The 12,410-nt window shown below is 44.2% G+C and overlaps 1 long non-coding RNA gene across 1 annotated transcript; it reads right to left on the bottom strand.

The window, feature by feature from the left end:
• Nucleotides 1-3,886: 3,886 nt before the first annotated feature.
• On the bottom strand, nt 3,887-12,400 carry LOC309676339. Its single transcript, XR_014269591.1, has 3 exons — nt 12,320-12,400; nt 11,202-11,308; nt 3,887-4,958 (listed from the first exon to the last, which is right to left on the bottom strand). It is a non-coding gene; the product is annotated as an uncharacterized lncRNA (long non-coding RNA).
• Between the last annotated feature and the right edge of the window lie 10 nt (nt 12,401-12,410).

The raw sequence follows: 12,410 nt of genomic DNA, 5'->3' as shown, positions 1-12,410 counted from the left end.
AGTGCTTTTGAAAACAACAGACCAAAAAACCCCCTGCTGTATCAAAAGCAGAATGTTCTGTCAGTGCTCAGGGACCGTTGGAGCACAGTTACCATCTTGAGCGAGCGGGGCCATGTGTTTCTGTTCATTCCGAGTCTCCCTGTAAACCGGTCACTTCTCTACATACCGAATGACGTTATCTGGCATTTCTAGATAAAATCACTGCATAACTGATGTTGGGAAATAGGTGAATTTTATAATTATAGTCTTCCTATAACTATTATACGTGTAATCAATTTATTATGTGTAACTTTTCTTGTTGTGGTGTTGTATGCCACAGGCTGTCTCTTACTCCACATTTAGAATTTAGTCCCATGTTAAGACTCTTTAGGTCTACCAATAGCAAAAAAACAGTATTCCTCCCGGCTTTCAGTGCCTTCCTAAACCATCTGCCCTTAAATGCCGCATTGTGTCACCTCACTGCTGCCACAAATTGGTCTGGAGGGGCCACAGAAAGCCCAGGACACGCTCCCTGTTGCCGTCAGCCACGTGTGGTTGGAGCGAGCCTTGGCAAGGTCATGAGATGGCACCGCTCGTACGGCCGCAACAACTCACTCAGCTTATGGCCACTGCACCCACTGAAAGGTGGTGCCAAAGTCCTCTGCATCTCCCCTTCCCAGCAAACGTCCCTCCGTCTGCACCCACCTGACTTACAGGTCAAAACAGGTTAGGCAAGGTGAGAAAAAGGAGTATTTTTCATGCTATTTGAAGAAGGTGGTAAGATGGCAAAATACCAGCCCAGAGGGACAGTGGGTCTCAGCAGAACGCTTACTTCTCGTGTTTCTGTTCTGTTCCTCGAGAAACTGATAGTGGATTGTGGCTCATTTCACAATCAGTGAAGGAAGGGGGAAACACAGAGTTATGAAGGAGAGTTATGAAGGAGAGACGCGAGTGCCTGTCTGGGAAGACAATTTCGTCTCCGGTTTGGTTGGCGTCTCCTTGGCAGAAGGAGCAGCGCTGCCGCTGAGGCACTGCCGCACTCAGTGAAGCTCTGACAACAGACAAACCCACCGGTTCCCCTTTGCTGTTTAAAAAGTGCCGGAGGCTCCGGCAGCAAACCGTAGGCAGGAGCTGCAGGCTCGTTTTGCCTCTGGATTTGAGGAAAAGACTTGTCTTAAGTATAGCCCATATAGAAACACAGTTTGATCGTAGCGGGTATCCTTTTAAGGAATCTAATTTAGGTCACTAAGCACTTTACCCTTCATTATTTAGTGATCCAATGTTTAAAGAATTTTATTTCTAAGGGGAATTGTTCTGTCAAACAAATTCCACTTTAGTGAAGGAAAAAAAAAAAAGGTCTGTGTTCTTCTGGGAAACCGCCAATGTTTTTATAGCGATGTTCCTCGCTCGTTTGCTTGTAGGTGGCTCTGTTACAGCTGTTTCCTGAGCCATCTCCCCTCTCGCTCCCGCCGCCTCCTCCACCCCACATCAATCCCGTGCCACCTTCTCCTTCCCATTTCTCCTTCAGGCCTGCCGTTGTGCCTCGCCGCCCTCCTCCTCCTCGCGCGACGCCAGCAGCCTCTCCTGGGCTGCCTTCGCACCGGGTTCTTCCCCCGCAGCGAAGCGCCGCAGCTGCGGTGGTGGTGGTGCCTTCTCCCACCTCGTCCTTGAGGCAGACCTGCTCCACCGCTGCCGGCCCGCAGCACCTCCTCTCCCTCCCCTCACTTCCACCAGCCCTTCGCCACCCGGGAAGCGCAGCGCCGGGGGCTTTGGGAGATTTGATTCACAGTGAGGAACGACCTGAGCTAGAAAATAAATGGCTGGATAATCATGCTGAAGGCGCAAGATGACAAACAGCATTTTTCAGGAATTCTTGGAGCTCCTCGTCCTCAACGTCACGTGAGAGGATTGGTTCTTTGTACAATATCCTGGGAAGCAACAAGTCCCGCTAGTTTAATCCTATTTTTTAATGCTGCAGCAATGCTGAACTGAGGTAACTACTTTGGCTCTAAGTAGGCTGTTCCTAAAGCAAATGTCCCCGAAGGCAGACAGAGTAGCCCAAAAAATGGGGCTCGCTTCATTTTTACATGCTGCTAAAGATTACAAAGTCATGAGTTATCAGGTGTTTCACAAGCCACTTTTTTAAAAAAAAAAAAACAGTTTGCCAACCAGCTGAAACCTGTAGTTCTCATCCAACACGTCACCTCTTCCAAGGCAGGTGGAAGCCTAAAGAGAGAGAACGGTGCCTGCCTTCAAGTCCGTAGCAGAGCATGTGCTGAGCACAATGCAGCGAACTCAGGTTTTTCTGATGAAGTTGTATCAAACACTGGCTCACATTTAAAGAGCATTAATTTAAAATATTCATCACCGATCTGCCGATTCGCATGACTATACCTAATACACTCAAAAGTCGGGTTCTGTTCAGCACCACTGTCAGTGTTTAAGTAAAAATAAGAATGACTAACCCATCTTGATTTTGGTTTTTAAAATGTAGTTTTGAGATCCCTGTGCCGTTTCTGCTGAGCCACTACCTGTTTCCATGGAAATAGCAGCATACAGAACGTTGACATATTTCAGAGCGAGCGAGCTACTTAAACATCTGCTTCCCTGAAACCACCAGCTAGACTTTGAAATAAAACTGGCTCTCACATTTGGTGGAACTGGTTTACAAGAAAAATCAAACAAAGCATCTCTCCACGACAGCCCGGCCCAGCCCAGATCTTTCAAACGATACATGCAGACAGCTAAAGCAGCACGCAGCTCACTGAGCTCCTGTTTTGAGGCTCACGTTATCAATAATCTACACGGCAACGCATTTAAGGAGTAGTCTCTTGCATAAAAGCTGCCAACGGGACCAACAAACCTTTTCATATCTTTACATCCAATTCTCACGTACACTTTTAAGAGCTTCACTTCACCTTTCAATTCTGCGTTGCCAAGTTGTCACTGGGAAGAGAATTTGTGAGTGAGGTAAAGATGAGCACCCGCTTCTCACCAAAGCCTAAACTTCCAGCCACGGCGGTGTGAAAAAGCCAGTATTTAAACAGAATTCAGGCTAAATTTACCTATCAGGAATTGCTTGAGCCAGGCAGGCACACTGGCCTTCTAGAACCCATGCCAGCTGCATTTTCATACAATTCTTTAAATTGGAAGGAAAAAAGCGGGGGGGGTGGGGGGAGCATCAGCTGCTAAAAGGGGTAGAGCATACTTTATTTTGACTGTACCGGACAACTAAAATTATTTCAGTTACTCCATTTTTTCTAGAATTATTTCTGATTAGTTCATTCTTTTCCCTACACTTACTTTTTAAGCCCATAAAGAGTAACAGCTCCACCCTAACATAACCCTGCAAACACACTCCAAGCCGGGTTAAACATATCTATCGAAAAACGAGCTTCCTACTGACTTGAGATTAAAAGGAAGAAGAAACAGTGCTATTCAAAAGCAACATGAAAAATCTATTCTTATGTTTTTCTCCAATCTACATCTGCGCAAACTGCATTAACCTGGGAGACGCTGACGGCCAACAGCTTCCTTCTTTCTTAGAGGCACTGTGTGGTTTTAAAAGTGAAAAACATTTAATTTCTACAAGGTTGAAGAAAATAGTACATTTGGAGTAAAAAGTGCCTTTGCTGATAAACCTTGATTTCTCCCTCTGCCTCCGACTCTTCATCGCCCCACCCCACCCCCTTAAATGAGCTTTTCCCTGGCTGAAGAGCACCAAAGTCGTCCCCCGACGAAGCCAGGACTCCTACCCGCATAATTAACTGCCCCCTCTTTGTCATGCTCATCCACTACAAGTGTCTTCAACCATGCTAGAAACCTGAGGGATAAAAATTAAAATAGGCTTTAAAAAACAAAAGTTTGGAAATCTTAGCCAGCAAAAGGTGTGGAAATTGGTGTTTTATGAAAAACCATGAAACAGCATATGATACAACACTTTTGACCCAATTTAAGTGTCAAGAACCATGGTTGTTGACATTAATTTTTATAATGAAAGGTCATATACTTCTTGTTTTGTGAGCAATGTGCTCTTACCGCTTCCCTTCTGGCATGTTGTCTAGATACCTGCAAGGATAAGAGAGGGATTATTCCTGAGCACACAGAATTTCATCTGCTAATAATCTTCACAGAAAACGTACAAAATTGGACAAGAGCACAAAGTATCTTGGGCTGTGCCTAACAGACCTTTTTTCAAACGTTAAATATACTCCCATTTAGAGTGGTGATAGAGTGCACATGAAGGACAATTGCAGCAAGAGAGTCACTTTTTGATTTAAAAAAAAAACAAAACAAAACAACTTTTAAAACCTAAGGAACATCCTAACATGATAAATTTTCCTCTTGTATTTATGCTTTGGAAGTCACCGCCACAACATCCGAATCACCGTCAGGGCTAGCAGTGACTACACACATAGTCTGAATTACCCAAACCATTTTGCAATACATCATAATATTGCAAAAGTTTTATTAAAGGGTAACCCAAAGACTTTATTCCCCATTTCATTCCCTACACTTAATTTTTCAATCTACTAATCAAAATAAGACTTAAAGTTGTAATAAAACAGAAACAGAGTTATTTGGAGAACAGGAGACACACACGCAGTAACTCTGTCAGCAGCACTAAGCCAATTTCTAGGACAAAGGCTTTGATTCATACTGCTCAACTTCAGGCACTTAACAAGGATAATTTGTGAAGTGTCTAATTGTTCTGGGTTTCTCGTTACAGTTCATGGAAAGCATCAGGCGTCTCCAAATGGAGATTCAACTCCCCCGTTTTCTGTGGAACACGTGAGTGAGGGGCTCCCGAATCGGACATCCAGGCGCAGTGCCTCAAGTGAGGAGGGATGAATCCAGCGAAGTGAGTGGTTGAACCCATTCAGATCTTGGTTTCATCAGATCGTTTTGTTGGGCCCAGGTACAACATCCATAGCAAGGCCATCCAGCAAACCAACGTCCATCGGAGAAACGTATACAGCCTTCAACAAGAGAGGCACAAGAAATATTTATCTTCTGGACACGAACAAATATTTGGAAGTTCTCCATGTAACTCAACCCTTTTCTACTTCCTTCTCGTGCTATTTCAAAAGCCAAGTACGGTAACTACCGCTGTGACTGGCAGGTCCCAGTAAGCACCCACTGCATCCCCATGCTGGCTGAAGCCGGTCTGATGTCAACCAAGAACTTTTGGGGGGGATGAAACGAGCGTTCAGAAACACCTGCAGGGATTCCCTGATCTGTCTCCAAAACTCACCAGAATGGTGAAAGCCACATGGGTTAAACAAAGTGAACAACTGTTACACGTGGTACTTGGTATAAAGGTATCAAGACAGCCAGCCCAACAGCGGGCGTTGGGATGTCTTCATTCTGTAGGGACAAGAGGCAAACCCCAGATTTTGGCATCCAATAGAATAATGGGGTAATTAAAAATATAACACAGATCGTGGCAGCAGGGTTATCGGAAGAATTGCTTTGAATGTATTGTGAGTTATCTGCATCCATTTAAACAGTGATCTCTACCGATTTTTTAATTAAAGAGTAACACTTTCCAGCTTCAAAGCACAGTACAGATGTAAACTAATTAACATATAACAACTGCGTGAGGAAGTTTAGGAAAATACTGAATTCGTCAAACACCAAGAGCTGATACCATATCAAAGACCAAGAAAACTCTTGCAACTGTCCCATTTCCTAAAGATTTCAAATGCAAAATTACAAGAGAACAAAACACCTATACACTTTGCATAAATAACCAAGCTTTAAAAACCCTAATTATAAAAGGCTATACTTTAAAAGCACTTACAAGTCCTTGTAAATGAATCCTGCGATGCCAAAAATATTTTGCCCAAGGTTAAACCAAGAAAATACATATTCTTAAGTCATTTTTGATCAGCAAGTGATTGCAGTACTTTGTTTTTATGCCCAGCCCTGAAGAGAAATCTGACTTGAAGAGACATTAGCATACAAATGGGATACGAACTTTCAAAGCTTATGCAACTGTTACTCCATTACAGACAGCTCAAATCAATTAGGTTGTTAAAAATCAGAGAATAAATCTTTGTTTCAGTTTAAAATATGAGTACTCCCTTATACCTCAGAGACATACATGAAATTTGAAGCTGGTAAAAATTCAGCTTGTTGAAAAGGGGGAAAAAAAAACCCAACCAGAATTCACTTAATGTTGGCTCTGCCACTGTTATTTTCTGCCCTTCCCTCCTCTTTACTTCAATGCTCCTTTCCCTCTCACCCCCCCCCCCCCCCAAAAAAAGGGATGGAGAGTAGACAAAGTTTTCCTCTTAAGACGATTTGATTCAGTCTTCAAACTAGGAAGTGTAAAATTAGAGGGGTGTTTATCCTGCTCACTGGGAAAAAACTCAGCATAGCCATGACTACATAAATTCCAAGTACCTCTGTAACGAACAGAAGGTAAACAATTAAGAGTAAGCCCAAGACTTTGCTGCCAAGAGTGAAGGATGATTTCAACAACTATGAGAAATGCAGGCACCTACAACTAACAGTCAAAGAAAGAACTATTTATATTAGTTAGTCACAACTGTCCATTTTTGTAGGTTTTCAGTGAACAGGCTTTGCCAAAGCTTTCTCAAAGTTACATGGATCCCACAAAAGCTAAGACTCACTGATGAACCTGTTTTAGTTTAAACATTAGGAAAACCAAGCAAAGTGATGGGTAGTATCTCACCAAAAGGTAAAAAATAGCTCTATATGAAACATATTAAAAATAACCACATTTTTCATAATTTTAATAGCCACAAAGAACACTCTGCTTAAAATTCTTTGAAGACTAAAGTGACAAGATGAAAGCAGATACTAAATAACTAATGGTGTATATATTTTATTAAATGTTATCATTTTACATTTTCATACAGAGAACATCATAAACAGTGAAAAATCCAAAGCCTGCAGAACAAAAGATCTCTTGTAAGCAAGTATTTTGCAATAGAACATTAAACGTTTTCAGTGAATCACAGCATGATTTGCCTGGAAAATACACAAGGTTGACTAGACTTTACACATGTCGTCATACACTTCTGCTTCAGTTTAGCAGTAATACATTCAGTAGACCCTCTGCATAAACAATTTTTGAAAACTCAGTTATAAAATGCTACATTAAATCTCCCCCCCACTTCAATACATGACCTGCCAGAGGCCAAACCAATACTAAAAGAGGAAGGGGAGCCAGGCCTTTATCTGTCACTTTATGGTACATCCACTAATCAGGCACTTTTCTGCACACATAACCGTTCACTGCTCGCTTCAAACTCTCGTGGATTTGCCTGAACAAATATACGTGTGGTGTGTGCTTCTGGTATGTGGAAAACTCACCTCCACTCCACAAGTTCCCTCTTTCCCCAAGTATCTTACAGCAACTAAAGAATTTACATACTTGCACACACCCCAACAAAGCATGAAAAAAGTCACTTCTTCAACTTCCGCGTGCCACAAGAAAAGCCCAAATTTTATTTGAACTCATGACATTTTATTACCCTAAAACTGTTTCTCAGGTAGCAACAATAAAATTGTTAGTACAAGCAGTCCGTTATTAACCTTGCTCAAAACATGGCTTGCTTTATCAGCATAGGTTGCATAGCCTCAAAACGGTGAATCAATAAAACTGATATAACAGCTGTCAAAATGTTCTTACATGTTCCCAAGGCAAAGAAATATATGTAATGGAGTGTAGAAAAGGTTTTCTTCTATATAAATATATTAATTACCACTGTTTTGTTTGTATATTGGAGAAAAGCTGGATCAAAAAATGCTATTTTACTTGATGCAAAGTTTTTGAGGCCCTGAGTTCTTAGCAGAATCCATTTCACTGTTCAACATCAGCCTCTGAAGAAATTCCGTACCTGACAACTTTCTGCTTTATCCATATTATGGAAAATTTCAGCATGCCATAAACCTGTCCATTGCAGTCCTTATTCCAGGATATATACGAAACTTTAAGTAACCTGGGACCCAAGTATGTTAACTTTTTAAGTTAAAGTTTAAGTAACCTGGGACCCTTCTTTGAGGAGAAAGACCAGAATACTTAATAGGAGCAAAACTCTTGCTGTGATAAACTAGAAAATATGAAATTGGGTGCTTTATATCACTGTGGAGAAACAGCACAGTGTTCTGCATTAGCTAGAGCTTTCTATCTGACTCTAGGACTAAGGAGACTGTATTTCTCTAGTACCACACTGGTTTAAATAAAATAGGAAAAAAAAAAAACATGAAACAAACAATTGGGGGCATATACAACTATTTACCAGAATGCAGCGGTATTTTCGAGCCAGCCAGAAACAGTGTTAAGATATTTATGCAAGAACCTCTTGCCAATATAGAAACCACAATACTTTAATTCCTCAACCCATATCAAACTCTCCCCATGTAGCCACTATGGGATCGCTAGTATGGATACGCTACAGTTTAACCTCCTAAAACTGGACTTGACCACTTGTGGATGTGTATTTCTATCCCTAGAGGATTGTTCTGTAACAATCTTCAAGGATGCACTGTGCTAGATCAAACATACATAAAGGTTCATTTAAATTTGCGCCTGCCTTTGTTTCTGTAGGGGGATACAGCACCATATGAATCCTGATTCCTGTCAGCTGAAGTGTCAGCAGCGAGAACAGCAAGTCTATAGCTGTTCCTGGACAGACAGATTGGATCCCAGACGTCTAGGCAGGAAGGAGCAAGCATAGCCTGGTAGCTGCTTCTCATTTAAGTCAAGTGCATGGTTCTGTTTACCTATTAAACGAAATTTATTCCCTTCAGATAAGCAAAAGAAACAACAATTACTGGAAATAGGTAATTTTAAAAATATAAACCCAAACAAGAATTGTTTTGTTTATAAAACAACTATCTCTCAGTAATGTCACAGCTGTTTTCACTTTGGCAAAATAAACTAGATTGAACTGCTGTGCTCAGAGTACCAAGCGGTATCTGAAAGGATGCTGAAATACTAGAGGGAAGCTAAAGGAAGACCCTCTCCAAAAAATTACCCAGGGAATTAAACCCTTTCCCACTGAAAAAGAAAAGCCCACAAGGCAAGATTTAGGATTTTAGCTTATGAAACAGAATTCTGAGGAATGATCTGATCCCTACACGTGGGTCCTGACACATGAAAGAGGAACTCCAGCAGTGCATGACTTTTGAATCTTGCTGAGAAGCATTAGATGCAATAGCAGGAAGTTAAACCTGAAATGAAATACAAACCCTAACTGCAGATATTTGAAACAGCTTACCAAGAGAAACTGGTGAACTCACCAATACATAATCTCTACAACGAACAGGGAAGTCACTCCAAAGCATGTCATTTTAAATAAGCATATAAACACAAAGCTAATGGATCAGCGAGACTTAGGGAAAAAGAAGTTGGGAAGAAATCATAAAATATGAAGAATGGCCTTTCAAATGAACATTCAGAGTATAAGATTTCAAGAATGTGTAACATTCTGGCAACTATACATATTTTTTCTTCAGTTTCTCTGTAAAGTGAAGAAAACATGCACCTAGACTATCTCAGTCTAACAGAGTGCATGAAATCCACCGTCAGGGGAAAAACCCACGGCTGCCAAGACATTAGATTCTTCTTTGAACCAAATACACATTCAAAGCTTCTAATGCTTCATGTGTACACAGGCAGACATAGCGTTATTTAGCGTTTTTACATTTTACATACACACAGAGCTAATGCTCCTTTCACGGTATACATTATAATGTGGGGAACAGGTTACAGCAGGTGGACCATTGAACTTTTGCCTTCCCAGCAATGTCAATTAGCAATATGATGTTACATATTGCCACCTGACATGCAGCAAAGCTCACGGTCCTGCTGCTCCGGTACCCTCTCCCTGACACAGCTCAGAATGAGGTAACTCGAGGACAGCACAAGACCACTGTGGAAGACACATTTTAATATTCCGCAGCACAGAAAAGTACAGTTCTCATTCCCATAAAGATTAGTTTGAACCCTGAATCACATGCTTTAATCTCTCTTCTAAATGTTTTTTTTGCTTTCATTATAAAGGCACTAGACTGTTTTGGTATTCATACAAATATCTGCTTGCTTTGAATCTTGCTGAATGATTTCCTCTGGCAGCTAGTTTCATTCTAATTACATGGTTTGAAAAGTATTTCCACCTACCATTTTTTCAAAACTCCCACTTTCTAAGTATCAGTGAATGTCCTTTTGGGCTTGTACTATGAGACATCACAAAGTTATCCTGCCATACTAGTTCCTCTTAATGGACTGACAAACAATTAAGTTTTAACATGTCCAAGCTATCCTTTTTCACAGCTGATCATACAAAAAATATTCAAGTACTACAGTTAACGAGTGTGTTTAGCAATACTTTAACGCTCTAAAGGAATAAGGCTACCTGTTCTGAATGAGGACTATGCTGCTTCCACTGCCTTTTTATGATGACTTTTCTTAAGAAACTATGGTGGTAAAATGAACTTTATAACATCTTCTGCTAAAGAATACTAGAGTCCTGTGATAGATTTCTAAAACAAATCTTGGCTTCACAGGAGCAGATGTGGTTGAGTTTAACAAGCTAATAAATATTTTAAGTGACTAGAGAGCTGGGACTTTTATAATATGATCCAGGTTTAAGAGCTAAGAAGGGAGTCAACAGGTACTAGAAAAAGAGAACACACAATACCTGTGTGGGTTTCTGCCTACTGCTAAATTAGAGAATGTGGATACAAGCCACTTTCATAAAAACATTCCATTTTCAACAACACCTTCAGAAGTTATCCCACTGTCATAACACAAGTGGGGGGGCCTACAAGAAAGCTGGGGAGGGACTTTTTACAAGGGCATGTAGTGCTAGGACAAAGGGGAACGGCTTCAAACTGGAAGAGGGCAGATTTAGATTAGATATTTAGGAAGAAATTCTTGAGGGTGGTGAAACGCTAGCCCGGGTTGCCCAGAGAAGCTGTGGCTGCCCCATCCCTAGAAGTGTTCAGGGCCAGGTTGGACAGGGCTTGGAGCAACCTGGGCTGGGGGGAGGTGTCCCTGCTCAGGGCAGGGATGTGGAACTAGATGGTCTTTAAGGTCCTTTCCAACGCAAACCATTCTGTGGTTCTGTGATATTAACCTGCAAACTGAAGACTTCTGTTCAAAAAGCTTAGTGGATAAAAAGTGATCACCAATTGAAGAAAAAAAAAAGTTAGATATACAAGTTAATGCAAATTACAAATCTAACCTCGCTATGTTCTCTTATACTTTGCTGTGTGAGATGGTCAAGCTGCTTCATTAAGTCGTTCAAATACTGAAGCATGCAGCATCCTCAACATTTCACACCGAGACCGCCTAAAAAACGAAAAAAAAAGAGAAAGTGGAAATAAAACTTCACACTAGACTCCACAGGCGTCTCAAAACAGCAACTCAAACCACAAAACCAGCACTGCCCTGTGCTTTGGAAAAGAAAGTAAAGCTACCTAAGCCGAGCAACCCAAAACACGGCGGGCAGGTCAAGCCAGACGGCAGAATCAGGAACGCAGCCACGGCGCTCCCACCCGCGGGCGGGCAGCCCCCGGCCCCCCCAGAAGGCCAGAGCGACCAGCCCAGGGGAACGCTCTAAGGCTGCCGGAAGGGAAGCGAGGCCACCCGGGCCGGGGAGGGGGCCGCCGGAGCGGCGACTGACCCGCGGCGGGGACCGGGGGCGGCCTACCCTCGCTGGAACGGCAACGGGGCCGCGGCCCCACCGACGGCCGCGGCGAACCCGCCCCGAGGAGCGCAGCAAAACGCTACTCCCGCCCGCAACCGCGTCGCTTCTCCGCCGGGAAACGCTCCCTCCCGGCCGCAGCGGCTTCCCCGAGCTGCGCGCCGACCCCAGCGGGCGAGGTCTTCCCCAGCCCGCCCGCCCGCCTGCCTTCTCCGCAAGGGGAAGAACCGAGCCGGGCGGCCGGCCCGAGCAGCCGCTCACCCTCGCCCTGCGGCTCGCTGCCGGCAGGGCTCCGGGGGCCGCCGCGAGCGCTCCTGCAGCCACGCACCTCTCCATCGGGGCCGCCGAGGGCGGGCTCCCGCCTCGCCTCGCCTCGCCTCGCCTCAGGGCTCGGCGGGACCCCGCACCGCTCGCGCCCTCCCCCCCTTCGCACTTCTCCTCACAGCTCGCGCCCCCCCCCCCCCCCCCTTCCCCCCCGCCTCACCTCAGGGCGCGGCGGGCCGGCGGTCGGCTCGGCCCGGCGCCAAGAGAGCGAGGCGGCCGCTGCCTCCTCCGCCTGAGGCACCCTCGGCTCCGGCGCCTCAAGGCGCAGCCTCCCGCCCCTGGCGGCGGCTCCCGACCCGGGAAAAAGAAGCGGCCGGGCCCCTCTCCCTCACTCCCGCTGCGCCGCGGCCCGTCGCTCTCCGCCGGGCCCGCCGCCTCGGGGCGCCGCTCCCCGCGCCAGGCCCCGGCTTCCCTCCTTCCCGG

The sequence above is a fragment of the Vanellus vanellus genome (genome assembly GCF_965231255.1).
Source record: "Vanellus vanellus genome assembly, chromosome: 11".
NCBI classification, from domain to species: domain Eukaryota; kingdom Metazoa; phylum Chordata; class Aves; order Charadriiformes; family Charadriidae; genus Vanellus; species Vanellus vanellus.
This window is presented reverse-complemented; position numbering and strand designations above follow the sequence as displayed.